General features: G+C 45.1%; 1 non-coding gene across 1 annotated transcript; it reads right to left on the reverse strand.

The window, feature by feature from the left end:
• Positions 1 to 972: 972 nt before the first annotated feature.
• LOC138361696 (5S ribosomal RNA) lies at positions 973 to 1,091 on the reverse strand. The gene has a single exon (XR_011227115.1). It is a non-coding gene; the product is annotated as a 5S ribosomal RNA (ribosomal RNA).
• Between the last annotated feature and the right edge of the window lie 7,374 nt (positions 1,092 to 8,465).

An 8,465-nucleotide genomic window follows, 5' to 3' on the forward strand; every position in this document is an offset into this window, starting at 1 on the left:
AACCGACATCAAAATTTATTTTCATTATTAGAATCATACATTTCATCAAGTATACAGATACAAAGAGATTTTCTTTCTGAGAAGACCGTTAGTATTGGCTGGCTGGCAGGCAGGCAGGCATTTGAGGGTTATTATTTCGCCTGTTGATTGGGGGGAGGGTTGATGTGTTAGGGGGTTTTCGGTTAGGTGTGGTGATTGGTGGTGATTGGTGGTGGTGGTGTGATTGGTGGTGATTGGTGGTGAGTAGTGGTGGTGGTGTGGTGGTAGTGGGAGGAGGGGGGGGGGGGGGGTGGGGGGGGAAGGGGACTGATGGTCTGTGGATTCCTTCTCCGTACCCTTACATATAAGCAAAACATGCCTTCCTGTGGGTATAGAAACATTAACACAAATTATATCAGTAACTGATATTGTAGCCTTTTAAACAGAAAAGATTTGTACATACAAATACTTTTAAATTATCATTTTTTGTGGAAATGGCATTTACGTCATTAAATTGATACCTCAGCATCAAGCTTGTGTCCTGCAGCTGTGGTCCAGTGGTAAAGTGTATATAAGTGATGCGTATTCTTGGAGTTGCGAGTTCAAACCGGATTAAGCTATAATATAATATATATATATATATATATATATATATAATTATATATATATATATATATATATATATATTATATATATATATATAATATATATATATATATATATATATATATATATATATATATCTATATTATATATATATATATATATATATATATATATATATATATATATATATATACACAACATGTTTGTTTTGGTTGTTTGTTTTTGTATAAAGCCTCACACACTATATTAAGCGAGTTTGTTTTAAACATGACATACATATTAATTCATTTTACCAGGCCTTATTCCACACAACTCCGTGAATTTCCCGTGGAGCCAGCCATTCAAACAAAACAAACGAAACAAAACAAAACAAACAAAAAACATTATTGCCAACAGCATTTGGTGTTCCCAGGCGGTCACCCATCCAAGTACTAACCAAACCCAACGTTGCTTAACTTCGCTGATCGGACGAGAAGCGGTGTTCTCAACGTGGTATGGCCGTTGGCATGAGACTGCCTACACATTGTGGCTAATAACCAACTCTTTTTAGTCATCACGGCAGGATACGGACCTTCTTGTGGTGTCTTAATGGTAATTGTATCCTAACATATTTTTGTCTCCTTGGCATGGATATTTAACATCGTTTATTCAGTCTTGGGTTTATGTTCTTTCGCCATTTACAGACATTTTACATCTACCTACTTCCTCAGCCTGCCCTGCCAATTTCTAATGAATTTGTGGATTTTCTTTTGTAATACATACATGTGTGTGCTCATCTGCTCTTCAGTTTTTATGATATTTGTCTCATCTGTCCTGCTTTATGATACTTTTACAAAGAACATGAACAAATGCTTCTATTTTAGAGAAGATATGGGATCCAGGTTTCGGAGCCGTAAAACCAACCGTTGTGATTGGTGGACGAGTTGCCAGGTTGCAGCTTCTGTACCGTGCCGGCACATAAATAGGTTCGGCTCAAGCGGCGGCAGCATCATTCCCCCGTGACTGTCTGAGCGTCTCTCATCACCTTGGTTATCTCATCATCCATGGTAGAAGCAAAGCCTACCAAGAAGGCTGCTGCTGTGGTGGCCACCACCAGGAAACCTCGCGTCCAGGTTGCTCACCCGAAAACTAGTCAAATGGTTCTAGCCGCGGTCGCAGCACTCAAAGACCGTAAGGGCTCGTCTCTACAAGCAATCAAGAAGTACGTTGTTGCCAACAACAAAGTCGAGGCTGCCAAGATCGCCATTTACATCCGAAGATTTCTCAAGAAAGCAGTGGCTGACGGCATTCTTGTTCAGACCAAGGGAAGTGGAGCTAGTGGATCATTCAAGCTGGCCGTAGCAGAGAAGAGGGCCGTTCTAACTCCCAAGAAAGCCACCACAACCAAGAAACCATCTACAGCAGCAAAGAAGGCCGTGGTAACTCCCAAAAAGCCGCCACAAGCAACAAACCACCTACAGCCTTGAAAAAGAAGCAGCAGCAGCAGCTTGTTGTTGGGAACAAAAAGCCCAAAATAAAGAGAGCTTCAAAATCTCCCAAACCACCCAAGGCAAAGAAAGCTGTCAAGAAAACAACAAAGGCAAAATAAACGACGACATGCAAGCAGCATGAATACACATGACAATAAACATCCAGGCCTCCCCCCTCAGTGGAGGGGCCTCATATGATTCCAAAAAGAGTTTAGTTTTGTAGACAAATAAATCATTACTTTTGGGGTAGATTTACTCTGTATATTATATATATATATATATATATATATATATATATTATATATATATATATATATATATATATATATATATATATATATATATATATATATATATTATATATACACATGGGTGAGGTGATATGGTACCAAAGTTTTGGGTAAGGTGATTGACATTTACACAAGATAAAACACGAACCAATGGGAATAAAAATAAGAATGGAAGTAACTGCAGAAGGCCTATTGGCCCATAACACAAGCACTTCCTCTTGATGCTTCTATATTGGTTCGGAGTCTTGAAGCTATATATATATATATATATATATATATATATATATATATATATATATATATATATATATATATATATATATATATATATATATATGCACACAAAACTAAATAGTCTTGTTAGACAAATTGCCCCTATTAGAGGCAAGTTGACTAACAAGCCGAATGACTGCAATTGTTTTGAATTTGAGTTAAATCTAACATAGAAATGTAATCAAACCTAACCTAACCTATGCTAACCCAAGCTAAGCTAACCTAACCTAACCTAAGCTAACCCAAGCTAAGCTAAGCTAACCTAACCTAAGCTAAGCTAACCTAACCTAACCTAACCTAACCTAACCTAACCTAACCTAACCTAACCTAACCCAGCAATTCATGATCTTAATATAATACTGTTAATTGGATAAACCAATTTGGAAAGAAATGTTCGAAAATAACAAAATTAACTGTGCTTGTTAGGAAAATTGGGCCTTGCATACTTGTCCCAATAGTGTGGTTCTCGCTTTTAGGTACGACATAAACGTATACCTAAGTTGAGAGAGAAAAAGATTCGCACTCAAACATGCATATCGATTGCCAGTCCTGAATTCTGGGTAGATATTCGTGTCCTCCCTTTTCATTTACCATCATTTGGATACTATCAAAACAGCTCTGAGAAGGATAAAATGAATAAAACGGGTAGCTCACTCATGTAAAAAGGAAGAGTTGGGAAAGATCTCTCTCTCTCTCTCTCTCCCCCTCACCCCCCCCCCCCCCCCCCCCACCAATGATCCTGCTCTGCTAGTATATAACGTAACAAACCTTCCCTCCCCCCCCCCCCTCCCTCCCCAATCAGAGTCCCTTTAAGCATGCGAGGATAAAAAATAGATTTCATAAGACCCAATGTGCTAGCTGATATCAAAACAATTTATGTTATCGTCTATTAAGCCCTTCAGTAAAAAAGTATAGGGACCTAATTAGGTCCCGTTTTGAGGTGGTGGTGGGTGGAATCGATGGATTAGCCAAGCTCTTATCCGCCGAATCCGTAGAGGGTACGACCCTGGCGCTTCAGAGCGTACACCACGTCCATAGCAGTGACGGTCTTCCTCTTGGCGTGTTCCGTGTAGGTTACAGCATCACGGATGACGTTCTCGAGGAACACCTTCAGGACGCCACGGGTCTCTTCGTAGATGAGACCCGAAATACGCTTCACGCCGCCACGACGAGCTAAGCGACGAATAGCGGGCTTGGTGATGCCCTGGATGTTGTCACGTAGCACCTTACGATGACGCTTGGCGCCACCCTTTCCGAGTCCCTTGCCTCCCTTGCCGCGTCCAGTCATGGTGTTGAAGTTGTGTGAATCGAATTGACGAATGCCATTCATTCATTCATTCATTTAAATATAGGTCAAGATACCCTGATGGGTGAGCGTGGAAGTGGGGATAGGGGAAGAATTAGTGGGGGTGAGAGGAAGGGTTTTCAGTATGAGGTAAAGTGCCAGGGCTAAACCCAGCTGCATGGCATTGAAATCGTTATGACCAGACTAGGCAGTGAAGGCAAGGAATCGGATCTCTGTGACAACATTTCGTCTTTTCTGAGCACCCACGGAGACAGCAGCCCTCAGCTGGGTGTGCCCTGGGGGCTCACTCCAGATGTGGTCTTAGATCTGCTAATCAGCATCGCGCCCCACCCAAGGCACCAGAAAACGGGAGCTAGTTGGTCCCATACGCCGCACGATTTCCCGACTATATCCCATCAAGCGGACGTACTAGTAGCATTGCAACTCCTGCCTGCCCTTACTTTACGCTTGTGGTCGAGTAGACACGGCTTTCTCACAACGCTTTCAAAACAAACTGCAGTTGCCTACTCGTCTGTTTCACGTCCCTGTGAAATGACTTTTGCACAAATCCAAAAAATAGAGCAAAATCAGCGATAATAGTGATTGAGGTGAGCCGCCTGTTGGCTGCAGCCAGAGGAAGGAGGGGAGGGGCAACGGGGTGACGTAGGCGAGTCGAGCAGCCAATGGCGCTCGAGCAAGCGCCTCGAGACGGCGTATATAAGCAAAAATTTTTCGGCGCCGGCCATCACAAACCACAGTTGTTCACCATGGCTCGCACCAAGCAGACTGCTCGCAAGTCCACGGGAGGCAAGGCTCCTCGTAAGCAGCTGGCCACCAAGGCAGCACGCAAGTCTGCTCCTGCCACAGGGGGTGTGAAGAAGCCTCACCGTTACAGGCCCGGAACGGTCGCCCTGCGTGAGATCCGTCGTTACCAGAAGAGCACCGAGTTGCTCATCAGGAAACTTCCCTTCCAGCGTCTGGTGCGCGAGATTGCCCAGGACTTCAAGACCGATCTTCGCTTCCAGTCGTCTGCCGTCATGGCTTTACAGGAGGCATCCGAGGCTTACCTGGTCGGTCTCTTCGAGGACACTAACCTCTGTGCCATCCACGCCAAGCGTGTCACCATCATGCCAAAGGACATTCAGCTTGCTCGCCGTATCCGTGGAGAGCGTGCATAAGCTAAATCGACCACCCTAGTATACACCAAACTCGGCCCTTCTCAGGGCCAAAATATCCTTCTAAGGAGATTTCAGACATTCCTAGCATAATTTAGGTGTCATACATACATGTGATATCAATAAATCAAGTCATTTGTAGTACAACCTGTTCTCTTACAAACAAAACGCCGTCGCTTTTCACTCTTATGCACTGTCAAGGATCACCCCCCCCCCCCCCCCCCCCAAAAATAAAAATTGTCATACTGTACTAGAAATAAAAGCAGCTTGTATAAGTGACATATACTGTCCAGTCCTGTTTTATTCTGTTTTCGGTCCTCTGGCTTAATCTGTTAAGTTAGATGACATTTTAAATTAACCGTTTTCTTGACATTTTCAAACCTAAGAGGGTGGCCTGCATAGTAATCCTAATGTGGAACATAACAATGAATCTCTAATCTCTAGAAAAAAGATACCGAGTGCTTATATGTGTTGAGAGAGAGAGAGAGAGAGAGAGAGAGAGAGAGAGAGAGAGAGAGAGAGAGAAGAGAGAGAGAGAGAGAGAGAGAGAGAGAGAGAGAGAAGACACACAGACAGACAGACAAGACAGACAAGACAGACAGACAGACAGACAGACAGACAGACAGACAGACAGACAGACAGACAGACAGACAGACAGACAGACAGGCAGGCAGGCAGGCAGGCAGACAGACAGACAGACAGACAGACAGACAGACAGACAGACAGACAGACAGACAGACACTGAGAGAGAGAAACACACACAGACAGTTTCATAAATATTCTCATTTTATAGCTATTTGCTTTCAGTGACAGAGGTTTTTGTTATAATAGTATTGGTGTCTAACACTCACAATCTCTTTAGAAATTAAAGTGTGGCTCCAATGGAGCCGAGTTTGTTGGTTTGAGGCCAAGCCACCACCACAGGGCAGTAAGTAAGCCGTTTACTTGGAGGAGGTGTACTTGGTGACGGCCTTAGTGCCCTCAGAGACGGCGTGCTTGGCCAGTTCTCCGGGCAACAGGAGCCTTACAGCCGTCTGGATCTCCCGACTGGTAATGGTGGAACGCTTGTTGTAGTGGGCCAGGCGAGAAGCCTCGGCGGCGATGCGCTCGAAGATGTCGTTCACGAACGAGTTCATGATCGACATGGCTTTGGAAGAGATACCAGTGTCGGGGTGGACCTGCTTCAGCACTTTGTAGATGTAGATGCTGTAGCTCTCCTTCCTCCTGCGCTTCTTTTTCTTATCGCCCTTGGCAATGGCCTTCTGGGCCTTTCCGGCCTTCTTGGCAGCCTTTCCAGATGCCTTGGGTGGCATGATGATGCTCGTGCCGGCTGGCGTTGCGATACAATAATGAACTTTTGCGCGAGGCGAGCTTTCCTTTTATATCCCGCTCGCGACTCAGCTCAGAGCGGGTCGCGTGGCGGAGCGCGCTGATTGGTCAGTGGCGGGCTCCCTTGATCCTGAGCGGGGTATATAACACGAAGCTCGATCTGCGGGGCGGCATAAAACACCACAAACCCACAACAGCAGCAGCAATGTCAGGACGCGGCAAGGGAGGCAAAGTGAAGGGCAAGTCAAAGTCTCGCTCCAGCAGGGCCGGACTTCAGTTCCCCGTGGGCAGAATTCACCGTCTGCTGCGTAAGGGCAACTACGCCGAACGCGTCGGTGCTGGCGCTCCTGTCTACCTGGCAGCCGTCATGGAATACCTCGCTGCCGAAGTTCTGGAGCTCGCCGGTAACGCCGCACGTGACAACAAGAAGACCCGTATCATCCCACGTCACTTGCAGTTGGCCATCCGCAACGACGAAGAACTCAACAAACTTCTGTCTGGCGTAACCATTGCACAGGGAGGTGTTCTTCCAAACATTCAGGCAGTTCTTTTGCCAAAGAAGACAGAGAAGAAGTAAGCACTTCTGCCACCCACCACGACAAATACCATAACCAGGCTCCATCCGGAGCCACACACACTTTAATAGAGAGATTCAAGTAGACAATCAACTTTCAAACATTAATAATAACATTTATATTGATTTCATTTGGAATGTGTACATAACAAACAAACAAAACAAAATTATAGGGGATATTCAGCATCACTTGGAATATTAACCAATCATATAAATCCAATATATATTTTATATTTTACTTTAAGCGAGGAATTCATATTCTATCAATTTTTAATCATACAAATGAACAAAAGCAATTCTTCACTAGACGTAATGAATGAATAAATGATCAAGGTTTTAATGTGTTTCATGAATATATATATATATATATATATATATATATATATATATATATATATATATATATATATATATATATATATAATATAATATATTAATACTTGTGAACCAGAATATGTTTGAGCAGCAGCGATCGTGCCTGCCATTGGCCGAAGTGCAACAATTCAAATAATTTAAAGGGCCTGCTCGGGTATATAAGAGAGGCTGGGAGACTGGGGCCGGTGGTGGGTGATGGGTGATGAGTGATGGTGTGGTGTGGTATGGTGTTGTTAAGAGTTGATTTACGGCCAGCCAGCCAGCTGCAGCCAAGGCAGGGCAGGGCAGGGCAAGGCAAGGCAAGGCAAGGCAAGGCAAGGCAAGGCAAGGCAATAACAGGACAGGACAGGACAGGCAAGGCAAGGCAAGCAGGCGGGCGGGCGGGCGGGCGGGCGGGCGGGCGGGCGGGCGGCGGGCAGGCGGGCAGGCGGGCAGGCGGGCAGGCGGGCAGGCGGGCAGGCGGGCAGGCGGGCAGGCAGGCAGGCAGGCAGGCAGGCAGGCAGGCAGGCAGGCAGGCAGGCAGGCAGGCAGGCAGCAGGCAGGCAGGCAGGCAGGCAGCAGGCAGGCAGCCAGCCAGCCAGCCAGCCAGCCAGCCAGCCAGCCAGCCAGCCAGCCAGCCAGCCAGCCACCAGCCAGCCAGCCAGCCAGCCAGCCAGCCAGCCAGCCAGCCAGCCAGCCAGCCAGCCAGCCAGCCAGCCAGCCAGCCAGCCAGCCACTCCCACTTTGTATTTATATGCATTCAATTTATATTCAAACATTATATATGTTAAGGGCCTAGTTTTAGTGTTTATTTTAAAAATGACAAACATCGAGTCGTTTTACCAGTCCTTTAGCGTTAACGGTGATGCATTTTAAAACTGAACAGAAATCACCTTTTCTGGATATATCAAATATCGAATCCGCTTAATGTGCCTACAATTCAATCATTCAAAAAAAAAATACATAATTTACATCATGCCTTTTCATAGAACAGACAATAAGATTTGAGACAATAAGAACTTTACTTTTATAACTAAAGTTGCACAATTATACCAACTCTATGGTGGCTGGGTGGTAAGGTGTGTGGCTGGTGTTTTGGAAGTCGCGAGTTCAAACGACCCAATGGGAGTA

Source organism: Procambarus clarkii, unplaced genomic scaffold, assembly GCF_040958095.1.
Source record: "Procambarus clarkii isolate CNS0578487 unplaced genomic scaffold, FALCON_Pclarkii_2.0 HiC_scaffold_640, whole genome shotgun sequence".
NCBI classification, from domain to species: domain Eukaryota; kingdom Metazoa; phylum Arthropoda; class Malacostraca; order Decapoda; family Cambaridae; genus Procambarus; species Procambarus clarkii.